We start from the raw sequence: 7929 nt of genomic DNA on the forward strand, positions 1-7929 counted from the left end.
AAAGTTAACAATAACTACATTAATACCAAATGTTATCTAGAGGCTACATTATAATTCGTTTGCTGCCTCCCCCCGTCCTTTCATTACAATCGAATGAAGGCTCCAGCAGGGGATTGGACTAGATGATCTCCGAAGTCCCTTCCAACCTTATTGTTCTATGTTTTATGAAATAGCCTGGTTGCATAATGAAAACTAAGTAATTATCAGCAGCCGGATGGAATACAGCAGTTACAAACTCCAAATTCACCAGAATCTGAAAGCACTTTTGATTCAGACCAAGGGCAGAAAACGTGGTCATCACTCTGAAATGTTTCCGTAGAGAAATTTCGCTTAGCGACAGTAATCACTAGAAGCTCAATTGTGGTCGTAAATTGAGGACTCCCTGTTTTAAAACCCAATAAAACGGAGCCCTCTTCTTTTTCTCCTGCATTACTGTACCTGTCTAGCTGGTGTAACAAACAGGAGCAAAAATGGAAGACCATGATAAAACAAACCCCAAAACGTTGGTTAATCTCGGTTTCTCTGGCAAAATCTGAACTGCTTTTGCCACAATTTATTACTTAAATGTGCTTCAGGAAAGATGTTGCAGTCATGCGAACTGTGTGACCACAATTTAACACATCAGAAAGATCGGCGTGTCTGAACTTTGGAACTGCACTTCGCTGCTTGCTGCTCGAGGACAAGACGTGACTCATAGAAAGGATCTCATCAGATGAGAAGAAAAATTGCCATAAAATAGTTTATTGCGGGTTATGGATGCTGCTTATTGGATAATTTACTAGAAAGCATTCACCTGATTATTTTACTCTGTTTGCTTTTTCCTTTTATGTTTTAAATTTTATGGAGGGTTTTATGTTTTCATCTGTATGGTATTTTTTCTTTTTAAAAAAAAAACTCGGTGGTTTTTTTGTTTTTTAAATCTTTTCTACTCAGCAGCAGCCAGAAGTCATAAGCGTTAAAATGTCAAATGTCAAAATCCACATTTTAGGAAGGAATGTGACATTTTATGAAGCACTTTGGCTTCATCAAGCCCGAGGCTCAGCAAAGAGAATTATTTTACATAGTTGGGAGGACATGTGTGCTCTTCGTGTTAAGGAATGAATTCAAGATCTGTGTCCCTTTTTAAGAATGTCTTTTATGTTCCAAAGATGAGAAGATTAAAAAAAAATTGTTCCTATACAGCCAAGATTCTATTACAAGCGTAAGGACACAACTAATTTTACATTATTCGGATCTTTTTTCTTTCCTTTTTGCCTAAATTCTCCTTATTTACTCCACTTTAGTCCTATATATATGTGTGTGTGTGCGCGCGCACGCTTTCTTCTTACTATATTATCATGGATGCAGGGGTGAAATGCTCCCGGTTCGGACCTGATCACCCGATCCGGTAGCAATAGCGGTGGGTAGTTCGGAGAACCGGTAGCAAAAATCCCTGCCCCACCCCCACGCCCCAGCTGAGCCGCGCAATCATCAGAAGGTTTTGTTTTTTTACTTTTAAAAGCATTTTTTTCCTTCAGCCAAAAAAATACTTTTAAAAGTTAAAAAAAAAAAAGTTGGCCACGCCTACCCAGTCACATTACCCTCCCCACCATGCCACGCCCACAGAGCCGGTAGTAACAAATTTTACATTTCCCCTCTGCATTGATGCTTTGCTCTTCTTGAGCAAAGCCACAGAATATAATCCTGGAAATTTCTTTGTTTCTTACATTTGTATCTGTGGAACGAACTTCCCCTCGGGCTTCGACAATTACCTGACCTTAGGACCTTTCGCCGCGAACTTAAAACCTATTTATTTCATATGGCTGGACTGGCCTGATTTTAATTTTAAATTTTAATTAAATTTTGATGGGTTTTAAATTTCTGTAATTTTATGGGGTGTAATGTCATTTTAAATTTTCTGGCAAATTTGAATCAGTTTTTTAAGGGTTGTTTTAATGATTGTGTATGTTTGTTTGTATTTTATTTGCCTGTTCACCGCCCTGAGTCCTTCGTGAGAAGGGCGGTATACAAATTAAAATATCATCATCATCATCATCATCATCATCATCATCATCATCATCATCATCATCATTATTATTATTATTATTATTATTATTATTATTATTATTATTATTATTATTATTATCTCGCCAGAGTCAATACAACCAGGATTAACTGGGAATTTATTTATTTGTCAATCATATATAAGATAACAGGTAAAAGTATAAACGTAATTTGGATACATGAAAAGAGTAAGTAAAAAAGGAATATTAGGACAGGGACGGTAGGCACGAGATTGCTCTTATGCACACCCCTTACAGACCTCTTAAGAATGGGGTGACGTCAACAGTAGACAGTTTAAGGTTAAAGTTTTGAGGGTTTGGAAAAGAAACTACAGAGATAGTGCATTCCAGGCATTGACCACTCTGTTACAGAAGTCATATTTTCTGCAATCGAGTTTGGAGCGGTTTACCTTGAGTTTGTATCTATTGTGTGCTCGTGTATTGTTGTGGTTGAAGCTGATGTAGTCATTGACAGGTAGGACATTGTGGTAGATAATTTTATGTACTATGCTTAGTCTGCATAGTTCTAAGTTGTCTAAGCCCAAAATTTGGAGTCTGGTGGCACAAGGTATTTTATTGCGAGCAGAGGAGCGGAGGACTCTTCTTGTGAAATATCTCTGGACTCTCTCAATTGTATTTATGTCCGATATGCAGTGCGGGTTCCAGACATATAAATGGACCGCACTTGGACATTCGCAATGGAAACAACTATACTTGAATGAACATTCATAATGGAAACAACCAAACTTGAACAATAATGGGGACCTTTGGCAATTCATTAAAGCAGCCAAATCTGCTTTGAGAATCCTTTGTTATTTCTGGAAATGCACATTGCTGCTTTAATGAACCATCAAGAGATATTTTTTTTGTGTTTTTTTGCATTTATATCCCGCCCTTGTCCGAAGACTCAGGACAGCTTACACTATGTCAAGCAATAGTCTTCATCCATTTGTATATTATATACAAAGTCAACTTATTGTTGCCCCCAACAATCTGGGTCCTCATTTTACCTACCTTATAAAGGATGGAAGGCTGAGTAAACCTTGGGCCTGGTGGGGCTTGAACCTGCAGTAATTGCAAGCAGCTGCTGTTAATAACAGACTGTCTTACCAGTCTGAGCCACCAGAGGCCCCTGGTTCAACATTAAACAACTTTTTAGACCTGAATCCAAAACTTTTGTTCATGTGCTTTTGTGGAAATCTGGTATGAAAACAGCAGGGAATCTTTAGTGCCAATTTTCAATTGTCACCAAATATTGGAGACTCAAGTAGTCTAGGCAGGACTGTCAAAGCCTCAAAGATTTTTGCTCCAGTTTGCAACAATTTCTTCAGTTACAGGTGAATATTAATCTTGAAATAGGTGATTTCTAAGCCTGGGTAAGCAGGAAGGCTTCAGATGGAGGGAAATTTAACTTATTGGGGAAAAATATATACGAAATATATAGGGAAAAAAACAATGAGAAAATTGTGAATTCTGGACATTCTTGCTTCAGGTATGACCATAACTTTTTTCTCATTACCCGACACATTTTCCATGACAAATGGATGGGTTCACTACCACCACCCAGGGGTGGGATTCAGCCAGTTCGTACCTATTCGGGAGAACCGGTTATTAACTTTCTAAGCAGTTCAGAGAACTGGTTGTTGGAAGAAATCTTATTTTGTTTTTTTCCACTTTACAGGGCTAATCCTGTAAGGAAGGCAGGAAGGAAACATTCTGGTGTTTCTAGCCTAATCTTTATTGCCCTGCTTACAGAAGCTGCCTCTCTGGTTAACCCTTCTTACATTGTAACAGCTAAGGCATTACAAAATGAGTGATGTTGAGTTGGCCACGCCCATATGGTCACATGACCACCGAGCCAAACCTACCTCAGCTGGTCATTAGGGCAGAGAACCGGTTGTTAAATTATTTGAATCCCACCACTGCACCCAGGGGTGAAATCCAGCAGGTTCTGACAGGTTCTGGAGAACTGGTAGTGGAAATTTTGAGTAGTTTGGAGAACCAGTAAACACCACCTATGGCTGGCCCCAGAGTGGGGTGGGAATGAAGATTTTGCAACATCTTTCCTGCAGGAGTGGGGAGGGAATGGGGATTTTGCAGTATCCTTGCCCTGCCACACCCACCAAGCCGCACCACACCCATCAAGTCAGGCCCACAGATCTGGTAGTAAAACAAATTGGATTTCACCACTGCTACTACCCCACACATCCACAATCTAACACAAATATTTATGGGTTTTAATATTTAGCGGTAACTTACTTGAGTTTTTCTGAATACATTCTTTGCCAAAAAAAAAGGATGAGTTTTGTTTTGTTTTTTTGCTTTACTGTGGGTTTCCCCCCCCCCCCATTCATTATATTTTGTACCAAAACAAATTTCTGTTCGTTTTTATTTGTAGTTTCATCCTCAGACGTGCCTTATCCGCATTCTAAATAGGTAGATCAACATCTGAAAATGCTCATCTAACTTCCAGTGGTCACCACTTTGAGTTGAAGTCCGCCAGGCTTAAAGTTGCCAAGGTTGGAGACCCCTGATCTAGAAGATTATGTGTAGATACAGATAGCCCTCAATTTACAACAGTTCGTTTAGTGACCACTGGAAGTTACAACAGCCTTGAAAAAAGTGACCATTTTTCACATTTACGACTGTTGCAGCCTCCCCCATGGCCACGTGATCGAAATTCAAACACTTGGCAACTAACTCATACTTATGACAGTTGCAGTGTCCCGGAGTTATATGATTCTTTTTTGTAACCTTCTGACAAAGCAAAGTCAACAGGGAAGTCTACTTCAGCTTCAACCACAACAATACACGAGCACACAATAGATACAAATGTAAAGTGAACCGCTCCAAACTCGATTGCAGGAAATACAACTTCAGCAACAGAGTGGTCAATGCCTGGAATGCACTACCTGACTCTGTGGTTTCATCCCAAAATCCCCAAAACTTTAACCTTAGACTGTCTACCGTTGACCTCACCCCATTCCTAAGAGGTCTGTAAGGGGCGTGCATAAGAGCACCAGCGTGCCTACCGTCCCTGTCCTAATGTTCCCTTTAACTGTATTCATTTTATGTATTCAATTCATGCTTATACTTATATATATTATCTAATACGTACTCGACAAATAAATAAATAAAATAAAATAAAGTCAGATTCACTGAAGCACCGGATTACTATCGGCAATGATTCACTTAACAACCATGACAAGAAAGGCAAATAAAATAGGGCAACATTCCCTTCGCAACTGTCTCACTTAGCAACCTAAATTTTGGGGCTCAATCCTGGTCGTAAGGCAAGGACTTTCGGCATTCTGGGTATCTACTAGAAGATGCATGGTTCTTATTCCTGAACAAGAGCTCAGGGGGTTGAAGTTGTACAGATTTCCTCCCCACTACCACCTTTGAATGGCACAGGTAGAAATTTAACCACCAAGTTCCAGGACAATCCTAATAAATCTTAATTTCTTTTTACATGTAATAAGTCTGTTTTGTTTTGTTTTTTTAAAAAAATTACGTTGAGCTTTGATCACAGTTTGGGGACTGTTAAAAACTGCTCGTAACTTATCCCCTGTCTTTTAGCGGGAAACTAAGAATGTCACTTACTGTGGTCAGTCTTGTGCCTATAATATCATCCAAAGAATCTTCCAACAGGTTCCCTTCCCTTCCTTTCTTCCACAGGTGTTTTTCTTTGCAATTCAGCGTCAAGAATACCCACGGCTGGAAAAAGAAAAGAAAAAAAGAAAAAAAGAGGAGAGAGGGAAATTGCAGTGGCTACTTAAGCCCAGAGGTTATAAAAAAAAAAAGAAGAAGAAGATAATAATTAAACCAGTGTGCTTCCAAGGAGCATTAAGGGCCCAATTAATTCATGTTGAGCTGTCTTCTGTGCCTGCGTGAGTGTGTTTGGTGGGTTAACAAACGGCCAGGAAAGAAGAAGAAAGGGAAGGAGGTGTGGAAATGGAACGAAAGAATGCGATGGTGCAGCCGACGGATCACTGGAGGCGCCCGGCAATATGATGACTATATAAAACATCAAAGTCATGCAGGCTTCATTAGAGAAAACAAACAAACAGCTAGCTTCTCTTCGGTGGAAAGAGAAAGCCGGTTTTCCATGGTTGTAACTCCAGTTAAATGCCGGAGGTTATTCCCCCCCCACCCCTACCCAAGTTTTTGGAAAATCCTCTTCCAGAATTGCCAATACCCATTTCATCTAATGTCTCTGGAGATTCTCAGTCATCCAGGTCGTGGTTGTCCCAAAGGTCTTTTTTTTTTTTTTCCAAGAGGCAACGGGACTTTCTGCTTTATCTTTGAAGACGTTTCGCTTCTCATCCAAGGAGCTTCTTCAGCTCTGACTGGATGGTGGGAAATGGAAGGATTTATACTCCTTGCAGACAGCTGGGCATCTGCATTCTTTTGAGAGAGTCCTTAAGGTCACCTGGAGGTTTATCTGTGTCATCAGGGTCCCCTGAGTTGTGCAAATGGGATCTGGAGCCTTCTTGGAACTGTTGAAAGGACTGCTTTGTAGATTGGAGATGGATGATGTCACCTCCGTCTCCCTGTTTCATCTAATGCTCACAGAAAGAAATATACAGAGTTACATTCCGAATATCTTTACTTGTCTTATTTTTTTATAGCCCTGCTGATGACATTTTTCAACTAGAATAGAAGAACAGATTTGGAAGGGACCTTGGAGGTCTTCTAGTCCAACCCCCCCCCTGCTTAGGCAGGAAACCCTACACCGCTTCAGACAAATGGTTTATCCAACATCTTCTTCAAAACTTCTAGTATTGGAGAATTCACAACTTCTGGAGGCAAGTTGTTCCACTGATGAATTTTTCTGTCAGGAAAGTTCTCCTTAGTTCTAAGTTGCTTCTCTCCTTGATTAGTTTCCACCCATTTTGCCGGGTTTTTAAAAATAGCGTTAACCATGTTATTGCTGTTATTTCCGGTCGGTTGTTTTCCAAAGAGGTAGAATTTGCAAGAATATGAATTGCTGATTAATTTCTATATATGTTTGCTCTGTTATTATTTCCTCCATTTGCCTTTTGTCTCACAAGAAATTCGTTGAGAACTCTTACTTGCTTATAAGCATATATTACGTTCAGTTTTGGTCGCCACAATGTAAAAAAGATGTGGAGACTCTAGAAAGAGTGCAGAGAAGAGCAATAAAGATGATTAGGGGACTGGAGGCTAAAACATATGAAGAACGGTTGCAGGAACTCGGTATGTCTAGTTTAATGAAAAGAAGGACTAGGGGAGACATGATAGCTGTGTTCCAATATCTCAGGGGCTGCCATAAAGAAGAGGGAGTCAAGCTATTCTCCAAAGCACCTGAGGGTAGAACAACAAGCAATGGGTGGAAACTAATCAAGGAGAGAAGCAACTCAGAACTAAGGAGAAATTTCCTGACAGTTAGAACAATCAATAAGTGGAACAACTTGCCTGCAGAAGTTGTGAATGCTCCAACACTGGAAATAAGCACTTGATATCTTCCAGTTAATAAGAAAAAAGTTCAGGATTCCAAGATAGGTGTGGCCGGTATCTTTCTAACTCGATAATAGAAGATGTTATCTGCTTAGGTAAACCAATGTTCACTTTCATTCCAGTTCCACTTCGATGCCATTGGCTCATACTAGTATCTTGTATCTTGTACTGGTATCTACAGGGCAACCTGCAAATGATGGTGCGTCACCACACTCTTGAAATAGAACAGAACGGAATAGAGTAATAGAAGTTGGAAGGGACCTTGGAGGTCTTCTAATCCAACCCCCTGACCAAAGAGGAAACCCTATACCAGCGGTCTGCAATCTTAAACACTCAAAGAGCCATTTGGACCCATTTCCCACAGAAAAGAAAACACCGGGAGCCACAAAACACCTTCCCGTGCTGG

The 7929-nt window shown here is 40.1% G+C and overlaps 1 protein-coding gene across 1 annotated transcript in view; it reads right to left on the reverse strand.

Moving 5' to 3' along the window:
• The window catches only part of SLC7A9 (solute carrier family 7 member 9), a 34697-nt gene extending 28938 nt beyond the window's left edge, over window positions 1-5759 (reverse strand). Inside the window, exon 1 of the mRNA XM_058155347.1 lies at window positions 5646-5759. The gene's annotated coding sequence lies outside the window, so the exon portion shown is untranslated. The remainder of the gene's footprint in view (window positions 1-5645) is intronic.
• Between the last annotated feature and the right edge of the window lie 2170 nt (window positions 5760-7929).

This window comes from Ahaetulla prasina, chromosome 12 (assembly GCF_028640845.1).
Source record: "Ahaetulla prasina isolate Xishuangbanna chromosome 12, ASM2864084v1, whole genome shotgun sequence".
Lineage (NCBI taxonomy): Eukaryota > Metazoa > Chordata > Lepidosauria > Squamata > Colubridae > Ahaetulla > Ahaetulla prasina.